The sequence below is a fragment of the Octodon degus genome, unplaced genomic scaffold, assembly GCF_000260255.1.
Source record: "Octodon degus isolate 3935 unplaced genomic scaffold, OctDeg1.0 scaffold00004, whole genome shotgun sequence".
NCBI classification, from domain to species: domain Eukaryota; kingdom Metazoa; phylum Chordata; class Mammalia; order Rodentia; family Octodontidae; genus Octodon; species Octodon degus.
In genome coordinates, this window is record NW_004524580.1 from 13445627 (window position 1) to 13457221 (window position 11595).

The following is an 11595-nucleotide window of genomic DNA, read 5'->3' on the forward strand; positions in this document are numbered from 1 at the left end:
TTGAAGATATGGATTACATCTGGTTCTGATTCATCCCCAGCATTTGATAACCTATCTGGTACCTAAGAGATAATCAAAACACTGATGGAGCTGTGAATATATTCATGTAGTAACCGAAGCATTATTTCTGCCCAGAGTTCTACGCATTATGACTACCCATACTTAAGCTGTGCCAGTCATAAGTGTGTGTGATTCTATTCAATGTGCTTCATAAATACCCTTACCACACCAACAGGTTCAGTGTCTCATTCCAAGCTGTGTAATGCCTTATGGATGAGGAAACTGAGGCACACACAGGTATAACCACTTGGCCCAGGCACTGTTGTTAGATACATAAACTCTAGATTATAGAATCAGTCATATACCACCTACCATAGTAACATTTCAGGAAGATAGCAAATAATTTTCAAGTGACTTTACTATTGCTTTTCAACTTTCTTACCTATTCAAGTCTTTCTTCATTTTGACTCATTTCCGACCTGGGCTGTAGACTCAGCTCTCCTTTATTTATCTAAAGTTAATATGTTCTCTGTGTATTGCTCTCCAGCGCTGCATATTTCATAGGCTTTCTCCCTGAAATTGCTACTTAAAGGATAGAACTTTTGTTACAACTACCCAGATTTGAGGACCGCATTTTCAATCGCCTTTCAAATTTCTACTCATAATTACTATTGGACAAACCGGGGTAGACTGGAAATTGCAAGCAATATGATCTTTCAAGTGTGAGTATGAGTGTGATTATTGGGCTGGTGGGTTTTGAATATCTCTGCAGGTCTGAGAGAGAGAAACAAATTCCTTTCTGTAGATTTTCAACATTTTAAAAGTTTCTTTGGCCTAGATAAGTAATTCCTAACTTATTCCACAGGTGTCTTCATTTCAGAAGAACTTTTTTCCTTTTGCACCCATTCAGTTGAATAGTTTTTTCTGTGTATTATTAAAAATGGACTAGCATTGCGTATATGTTGACATTACATTTATATATTAAATATTATATTGCCTTTTATGGGCATGTGTTTTCAATGCACATAAGCCAACTTATTGAATAGCAGTGACTGGTGATTTATTATTATTATTATTATTATTATTATTATTATTATTATTACTGTTTTGAGTGCAATGGGCTTTATTGATGGTGTGAAATGGCAAGAGCCAGGGCTCCTGAGGTCCCTCACTTTCTAGGCGTCCTGGGATGGAAGCTCTGAGGGGGAGATTCTCTGTACTGGGGCTGAGTATGGCAGTGACTTCTCCAGGGTAGTCTCTCCATCCCTCTGGTCTTGCCACTTACTTCTTGGAGGCCATGTGGACCGTGAGGCCAACCACCCTGTTGTTGTAGCCAAACTCATTGTCCTACCAGGAAATGAGCTTGACAAAGTGGTCATACAAGGACATGCCCGCTCTAGTATCAAAGGTGGAAGAGTGGGTGTCATTGTTGAAGTCACAAGACACAACCTGGTGCTTGGTGTAGCCCAGGATGCCTCTGAGGGGACCATCTGATGCCTGTTTCACCACCTTGTGGATGTCACATTTGGCCACTTTATCCAGGTGGCAGGTCAGATCCACCATGACAAGTTGGGTGTGGACACACAGAAGGCCATGCCTGTGAGCTTCCCATTCAGCTCTGGGATTGCCTTGCCCACTGCCTTAGCAGTGCCTGTGGACACAGGCATGATGCTCTGGGCAGCCCCGTGGCCACAGCCAAAGTTTCCCAGAAAGGCCGTCCACAGTCTTCTGGGTGGCAGTGATGGCGTGGACTGTGATCATGGGTGACTTTGACTAGTGGGGCTAGGCAGTTGGGGTACAGGAGGCACTGCTTACAATCCTGAGGGAGTTGTCATACTTTTCATGATTCACTCATCACAGAGGTGGAGGCATTGGTGGGAGGGTAGAGATGGTGACCCTTTTGGCGCCACCCTTCTGGTGAGTTCCAGCCTTCTCCACGGTGGTGAAGACACCTGTGGACTCTACCGCGTACTCAGCATCAATGTTACCCCACTTCATGTTGGCAGGATCTCGCTCTTGGAAGATGATGATGGCCTTTCTGTTGATGTTGAACTTGCTGTTCACAGCCTTGACAGTGCCGTGGAACTTATCATGGGTAGAAACATAATGAACACATAGACCATGGAGTTGAGGCTAATGAAAGGGTCACTGATGGCCACAACCTACACCTTGCCAGAGGTGAAAGCAGCCCTAGTGACCACATATCCAATATAGCCGAATCTGTTCACTCCAACCTTCACTATCCTGTCTGGATCGCTGCAGGCACAGCGCTGGAAGAGCGGCTGCCAGCAGACACACCGGAGCAGAGCTGGTAATTTATTATTAACAAAATTTATTTGTAATGGTTATGAATAGTTTGGAGAGTGGTTCCTTGTTAAATAGTAATTTATAGTATTCAATTTTCCTGCACATTTAAACACAATCTGGCCATTTAAAACTCTCCAAGTTATGCTAGTATAGATTAATATAAAATTTATAAAGGATTTAAAAAGCTATTAAAATTTAAGGGAGAAAGACGGTGTACACGTTTGAACTTTCAACTTTTTAAATAATTTTGTAATTTATTTTGACTCTGTAGAAGCCTTCATGTACTATTCTAAATCCCTAATTGTAATAATATTTATTTTCTATTGCTGGAGAACAAATTAGCACAGATTTATCATCATAAAACAATGCTCATATATTAGTTGACAGTTTCTTATGCTAAGGCAGGTCTAAGTTCTTTGCTCAGGATATCTCAAGACTGGAATCTAGAGATTGTTTTTGTTACATTCAGTGAAAGGCTGTTGTAAATTTTGTCCATGCTCTGAGAATTTATATGGAGCTGAGTTCAAATACAGTGCTCTAGAGTAGTAGAGGACAGAGTGCCTCTCCTGGCAGCACTACACTATGAATGTGGCATGGGTATTGCTGGTGGTTTTCCAGCATATTTGTGGTGAGAATCATGAGCAAAGGACAGAATAAAAAGATTTGAAAAGTTTTAGTTCAGCCAGGCAAGAAATACCCTTAATTTTGGCTTAAAGGAGCTATCACCACTGAAGGGACTCTTGTCACTGCCCAGAAGATGAGTACTTTGGATGAAAGTCAACAGGGCTTGAGGGAGTTTCAGGAACTTGCTGGGCCCCACTAGCCAGTTTTCATTTTTCTACCCACCCAGAGTAGAAAAATGAAAATTAATTCAAAAGACTTTGCTTTGAGAGCAGATCACCAGCACAACCAGCTTCCAGAGAGAAGGCTGGAAAGTTGTTTCCCTGGATTCATTTGACCATGTTCAGAAGCCTAGGCACTCGGAAGCTGCTGGAGCCAGGAGCCTCATGTGATGGTTACTATGCAAGTGTTGCCTACATGGCTCTAGTCTTGTAGGCAAGCAGAGTGCAAGAGTTGTGGGGTCATAGAGGCTTCAATCAGATTTCAATAAGAGGCCTGGAGAAGCCTGAAAATAGTAAATGACAGAGTTGAAATCTCTGTGGGGAACTCCCAGAGGGTATTCCTGAAGACATAAAAGCAAAACTGAAGCTGCACTGCAGAACCTAAGATGCTGGAGAAGCCAGGCACATGGAAAGCATCCCTAGGAAAGCCTCACATAATGATCACGGACAGCCCAGCAGAGCGGCCATGTGACACCAGCCAGCAGGACCGGAGCGTGTATGGTGCCCAAGTTCTTTGGAGCTCACAGCACACTACTAAGTGCTCTGGATCCCGCACATGCAACTGCAGGTTGAATGTTTGACCTGCTGGGTTTCATTCTTGCTTTCTTCTCATTACTTCTTTCTATTTATCTTGGCATAGACATATTTATCTAGTGCCCATTGTATTCCATTCCTGCATGTTGGAAGCACAAAATTCATGTTTTGATTTTTAAATTATGTTTTAAATGTATTTATTTATTTGACACAGCGTCTTGCTACACAGTTGAGACTCATAGTGATCCTCTTATCTCAGCCTCCCCAGTGCTGAGATTACAGGCCTGAGTCACCATGCCTGGTTTTGGGGCAGTACTGGGACTCAAACTTGGGTCCTTGCACTTGCCAAGCAGGTACTTAGGTTGTCGAGCTATCTCCCAGCCCATGTTTTGATTTGTACAGAGCCACACAGCCGAGCGTTGACTTGAGTCTGAGAGGACACCATTGCCTGGAACTGTTCATCAATGCTGGAATGATTAATAGTTTCAGACCCTTACAAATAGATTGAATTCATTTTAGCTCATGATGCTGAAATAAGAGTTTGGGTTGTTAGGTAGAATATTACAGTTTGGATATGGAGTGACCCTCACAAATGTTCACGTGTGTAAGGTTTGATTCTACAGCTGGTAGTACTAGTAGGAGGTAGTGACACTTTAGAAGATGAGGTCTAGTTTAAAGCATTAGGTCAATGGGAATATGTCTTTGAAAGGTATATTTTGTTCCCAACCTCTATTGTGCCCCCTCTCTCCTTCTCTTTTACTTTCTCCTTCCCTTTTGCCATTTTGTCCCCGCTGCCCCATCCCCTACCTCCTCTCCCCTCTCCCCCTCCTTTCCTCTTCTCCTCCTTCCTTCATTCTTTCCTTCCTTCCTCGAGCCCCTTTCTGGTTGTCATGGAGAATGCAGTTTTGCTCCATCACTCTTGTGTACCATGCTGCCTGCCCTGTCACAGGCCCAGAAACCATGGGGTCAACGGAAAGTTCACAGAACCATTTCAGAACTAGAATTTTGGGATAGAACAAACACTTGGAGGGTAGAAATACATCTGATGTTCTGTCATAAATCCTAGAGTGGCAGGTATACAGAAAGGATTAAATGAGTATCTTAATGGAAGGTAATAGATGATTGACTTTTATCTGTATAAATAAATAAACTGAATGTGAAAATAGAGTACATAAAGATAGAAATTAGATTTGAAGGGAATTATTGTAGATTTTTAAACATGAAATATTTTTTGTAGAGTAATACTTTATTTAATTGGATAGACTCAATTTTAAGTGGGATGTCAGATGTCTTTTTCTTGTATATCTACAGTCTTCTGCAACAGAAGATCTACTTTAACATACACCCTGCTTTGAAGGCACCTTCTTGTAGCTACATTCGAACAAACCAAGAGGAAGAAGCAGTCAGTTCACTGGCTGCCAGGCTGTTCTGCGATCTCGGATGCCACTTTGGCGTGTCTTCTTGAGTATCTTCTTAGTTTCCTAGAAATCGAGTCTATGAAGCCTTCCACAAATCACAACCAACTCAAGGTTGTCACATGTAATGTATTTGCACTGAGAATCTGGGAGTAAATGATAGAAGCATCAAACAAGCCATAAATAAAATAAATGCCAGACGTGCTGTTTCATAGAAATCCTTAGGTTATTATTTGCCAGTGGAAGTTCCAGGTGGGGCTTTTCTCTCCAGAGGATCTGACTTGCTCTCACTTCTTCCTCATTCTTACTTCTGCCCTTGTTTCAGGCCATGTATCTACTTCTTTCCCTACTGGCTTCTTGAAATGCAAAATGTTTCCCCTTGAGTTAGGCAAAGAAGACAGACACGTGTTCCACGGCCTCATGCTTGTCCATCTGTGCTGCAGAGTTTCCTAATTTTTTTCAGTAAAAAGGTCCATCATCCAAAATACATCATTACAGCATTCTAGAGAGCATTATCACAGTGTTTAGTCTTTGTTTTGTTTTTATTCTCTCTGTAGTATACGAAAAGAGTTCTGTAAATTTTCTTGGGGATAATGTGCAATTATTTCCTTTGAAAAGGAAATTGTTCTCAGGAGAAAGAACTCAAATCTACAATTTAGACTTTAGGTTTAAATTACACTTTCTTCATATTGTAATGAGAAGATTTTGGTCATCTTATTCATGCATAAAAGGATAATAGGTTTGTTATGAGGATTTGATGGCATGATCAAATTTTGAGGTACAGCAACTTTTAATAAAGGGAAGGTCTCTTTATTTTAGGACTACAGAGATTTTCTAGTCAACATGTAATCACTGAGATATGAAATAATCAGACTCTTTTAGTCTTTTATTTTTTTGGTACAGGGTCTTGCTACCCATTGTGGACTCATAGTGATCCTCCTGGCTCAGCCTCCCCAGCGCTGGAATACAGGTGTGAGCCGCCACACCTGGTTTTGATGGCTGGCATGGTGTGCCTGGGTTTCTGAACCAGCACGGTGTGTGGTACAGGGCAACAAAACCAGGTCCTTATGCTTGCCCGGCAGGTACTTCCACCACAGAACTAGCTCCCCAGTCCCTTCCTCTACTTTCAAAAAATCTTTTATTGGACTCTTGACAATAGGCATAAAAGTGAAAAAAGTAAATTGAAAATGTAATTTTTTTATTTGCTTTGTTTATGTTTTTGCAGTATTGAGAACTGAACTCAGGACCTTGCACTTGCCAGGTAGGCACTTATTCCACTGAGCTATGTCTCCAGTCCTGAAAATGTAATTTGGTGGAAGAAGAGACAAAGGTTTGTAACAGAGGGAGTAAAGGAAAGGAAAGAGCAAAGCCTGCAGGGAAAATGGTGGTACGTTAGACATGTCAGTATGTGTTTCAGGAGAGACCCTCTTCTTCACTGAAGGGAGAGGTCAGTGCAGCTGTGGGGTGCAAGGCTGTGCACTAGGTATGGTTTGCATATTGAAGAAAGACAGGTATGCAACCCTATGTCTGGTTTATGATGGCATCTGTAATTAAACAATTCTATTAGCTTTTAAAAAAAGACTAAATAAAAGAAAAATCACTGGAGTAGGCAACAAGGCACAGTGGCTGTCCATACACATTTGGCATGGCTGTGATCCCTGGTCAGCTGCATGAGGAGAGGAAGTGAGCATAGAAATCCCACTGCAGTGATGGAGTCATGAGTCATAAAATATTAGTCTCGAGTAGGGAAAATTGGGTAATCATTTTCCTGGAAGCCATAATCAGCAGAGCCTGGGCGGACTTTAAGTAGAGAGGCTGTACAGTCAGTCTCCAGAAACCTATTGCTAGTCCCTTTAAATGTCTCTCAGTCTTGAAATTGGTTCTCCATTTTCGTTGTCCTGAACACGATCCCTAAATTCTTCCTGCACTTTCATAAATTTTCATAAGCATCCAATTTGCATCTCAACCAGAAGTTTTTCCCTTCCCTCTTCTTTGCTGTACAGTACACTGATGAGGCTTCAGAAAGCTCTGCTATCGTGGCGTCATTTGTTTTGGTGAGTTGTACCAGGACTTAAGTGGGCTTACGTGAGGCAAGCAAAAAAGTCCTGTAAACACCATGCTAATGTCATGAAAGAAGGAACACGCCTTGGGAGCTTTGGAAGCTCTTGCTGCACGTGAAACTTAATGCCTAAGACGCTGTACATGTGCTGTGCTATTAAATGTCTTTATCTCTGATGATGATGTCTCTTCAAAATTACTGTTTAGCTTAGTGCTTGCTCATCCTACATAAAAGGGCCAATTTACAAAATAGGGAAGACATAAACACGTAGCATAGAATAAAGTATTGCAAGATGGAGGATTTTACTGAAAAATATGCCACAGTATCTAAAAAATACAGATCATAATTTTCAATTATATTTGAACTAACATAAGAAAATGATTTTTTCAACTACTTTTAGAAGGTGATCATGGGTGAGAGATAAAAAAGGTTTGAAATTCATGTATTATTTATATGTGTATATTTAATACATATATTTCAAAATAGTAACATAAGATTATTAGAATCCTGTACATGGAAGTATAGAGCCTGGTTTGTGTTTCTCACAATGTTTGATTAGTTTTAGTATTAGTTTTTGGCTGTAGCATGGTTTGGGGAAATAATACATGGATCGAGTATGCACAAATTCAAAGTTAAAATTTTTTTCTGCATTTTCCTTTGAAAAACTCAGTCATTCTATACATCTATAAATAGTTGCAGGACACAGAGCTCAGAGCCAGCATGTGAGTGGGACCAACCTGGGCCCACTAGATGCTTGCTCAAAGCAGCACCCAGCCCCTGCATGTGAGTGGACTTCTTCCATCAGACAGGCCCAGTGTGGAACCCTGCTGCAGAACTCCCTGTGGCTTGAGGCAAGACCCACCCAGCTGATCCAGGAGCAGACTGTCTTGCTAGAGTGCAACAACGGGTTCACTTCCACGGGCTGCAGCAGAAAGAAGTGGAGCACAGCAGACAGACCCAAGCCACACCCACTTGGATGAGTTCGGACTTGGCAGATCTGGACCTGGTGCTAAGGTAATAACTACCAAAGCTCTACACCAAAGGTCAGAAGACAGTGCTATACAAAATGACAAAGAGAAGGAGCAAAATACATTCTCAAACTCTGTGCCCACCCAGAACAAGTGCAGGAGACAATAGCATAGGAGAATTTGGAAATCACTCACCTGAAATCTATGAAATAATAGCATCAGAAGTAAAGAAACAACTGCAGAAAGCCATAGAGGAGATCAGGTTAGAAATAATTTCTGAAGTAAAAAAAGAAATGATAACTATAATGAAAGAAGTACTAAGTGCTTCTAAAGAAAAAAACATAAAAAAATAGGGGAGAATGGAAAAATGATGGAATCCTTGAATGAGCCATATAGGCAAGAAATTGAATGCATGAAGCAGATTAAAAGTGCTATACTGGAAACTAAAACCTCAGTCACAAGCTGGCAAAACCGTTTGAATGAAAGTGAAAATAGACTTTCAGACCTTGAAAACACATTTGCCACTAATGAAAAGGTAAGAAAAGATCTCTTAAAAACAACTAGGATGTAGGAAAAAATAATTCATCATCTACAAGACAATGCAAAGATAAGCAACATGAGACTAATAGATATCAATGAGAAAGAAGGAGTTGATACAAATGATTTAAAAAGAGTATGGGCAGAAGTAATAGCAGAAAACTCCCCAAATATGGGGAAAAATCTGACATTCAGGTAACCGAAGCACATAGAATGACAAATAACTTGAACCTAATTAAAACCACACCCAAATGTATAATAATCAAGATCCCAGAAACTCAGCACAGGGACAGTACACTAAAAGCCTCTAGAGAAAAGAAGCAGATCACATTTAAAGAAAAACTCATCAGAATAAGAGCAGATTTCTCTTCACACACCATCAAGTCAAGAAGAGCATGGAGTAAAGTACTACAAGTCTTACAAGGAAACAAATTCCAACCCAGACTGATATACCCTGCAAAATTCTCTTTCAAATTAATGGAGAAGTGAAATACTTCCATGACAAAGAACAACTAAGGAATTTCATGATGACAAAGCCAACCCTACATAGACTACTACATGATATTCTAGAGAAGGATCAAAATGACCAACACTCCATGAATGAGAATGGAAAGAACCCACCAAATAGGGCAAACAATTAAACACAGAAGAAAAGAGGTATGCAAAAGGAGAATTTCAATTATTATTTTGTATCGAGCAGCAAAATATTTCAATCAGCATACTCTACAAATGGACTTCTCCTGCACCCTATAGGTCATGATTCTGTCTGTGTCTACAGGGTGGATATCAAAGAAATAGCAGTATCTCAGTCCCACAAGTGACACCTGGCCACCAGTAAGCATCATGGACACTGTCCATATTCACAACATATTAGAACTTTGTGCAACATCCTATCTCTAAATTGTTAAAAGTGTTGGCCATATATTTGCCATTCCAGTATTTATGTTATGTCTTATTCTCAGTAATTCTTCACTATTATGAAAACTTTTTCTTAGTTGAATTGTTTTGAAATATTTAATTCATTTTCTGAATATTGTTTAGTCTTAATTTTGTTTTAAGATTTATGCTGTAACTTTGACTCACAATCTACGTTTAAGACATGGTATGATATTTTCTCCTACTATGAGAAACTTTAGGGGCCTTGAAGATAGCTCAGTAGAATAAGCCCTTGCTTGGTCTTGCCTGGTAAGCGCAAGGGCCTGAGTTCAATCCCCAGTTCCACACAAAAAAAAGTGTACTTCCATTTTCTATTGACTTCATACTACTTCTTCCTTGTGGTTTACACACACACACACACACACACACACACACACACGAAAAAATATGTATGTAACCCAAAATAAGATTGATACTGTTCTATAGAAATCTTCAATGACCTTTTAATTAATTAATTAATTATTATTATTATTATTATTATTATTATTTTGGTGGGACCGGGGATTAAACTCAGGTCCTTATGCTTGCCAGGGAAGCACTTACTCCACTAAGCCATCTCCCCAGCCCCCATCAATGACCTTTTAAATGGGTTCATCTAATATATTTTACATAGTCCTCCATAGCTACCATTTTGAAAGCTCTTTATTCTTTATCCAGTACCATACAGCAACTTCTTTTGCCTTCTGGATTATGCTCTTTGTTATTTTCTATATGCTACCTCTGGAGCTGTTAGAATATTTTGAGTTTGTATAAATGGAAATATTTTACTTTTAGTTTTTGAATATATAATTTATAATTACATAATTCATTGAGGACAGATTTATTTTTCTTTTAGTCATCTGAATTAATTAGTCTAGTTTCTTACACACCACAGGCATGGCAGCCCCAGGGCCCCTGTAACTGCTTGCAGTTCTAATCTGGAATAAGATGCTATTTAATTTTGTTCCTCCATAGCTATTTTTTATGTATACGCTTTAATGATTTTTTCTTTACAATTAGTTTTGGACGATTTCAATTTTGTGTATCTTGGTATGATTTTATTCAAATTTCTTATGAAAATGTTCATTTTTCTTGGAAATGTGGTATATAATTTCAACCTTTTAGATCTTTAAATATTTATTGCCTACCCCTTTCTACTTTGAGAATTCTAATTATATGAATATAAGGTTTTTAATTTTGGCACAGAGTGAACTATTATATGACCGGTAAATTCTTTCTTCTTCATTTTTATTTTGGACAATTTTTACTGTTATATTTATTTAAGTTGCTTAATAATTTATTTACAATGTGTAATCTATTATTAATTTCATGCTATATATTGATTTCAGAAATATTTCTCTAAAATTCACTCTGTCTACATCTTATATCTTTCACATTTCAATATTTGTCTACAATTTATTTTTATTTATTTATTTTTGTTTTAGGGAAGGGTCTACAGGGTGTTCAGCGTCTCACTACTAGATCAGACTTGTAGTGATCCACCTGTTTACAGCCTCCCAAGAGCTGGGATTACTGGCACACACCACCACACCCAGTCTCAATCACCCTCTCGGTGCCCCCGGGGGCAGGGCTGGCATGACAGGCCTGGAACCACTGTGACTGCTTGCAGGCACTTTAATCTGCTGAGCTATTTGACCATCCCTACATTTTTTAAAATATGGTATATAATTATTGATTTTTAATAAAGTTAGTGAGAATAAAATTCCAAAGTTAATGTTTTCCCCTGATAATACAATATCCTTGCAGTGAAATGATTCTCAGCTTGTAACTTGGATCTTTGATATCCAGCATATGTACTGATTTCATTGAATAAAATTTCATCCCTCATTACTAACTGTAGATCTGTTGCAACATCTGGGTCATTAAAGTACAGTAAAATTTAGTTGTTTTTGAAACATAGATTGTGGGGCTGGAGAGATGGCTCAGTGGTCTAAAGCACCTACTTAGAACAAGCTTAGCAAAGCATCAGGGACCGCGGTTCGATCCCCCAGCACCAC

General features: G+C 39.4%; 1 pseudogene; it reads right to left on the reverse strand.

Moving 5' to 3' along the window:
• Positions 1-1347: 1347 nt before the first annotated feature.
• LOC101566592 overlaps positions 1348-11595 on the reverse strand; it is a 10557-nt pseudogene continuing 309 nt past the window's right edge.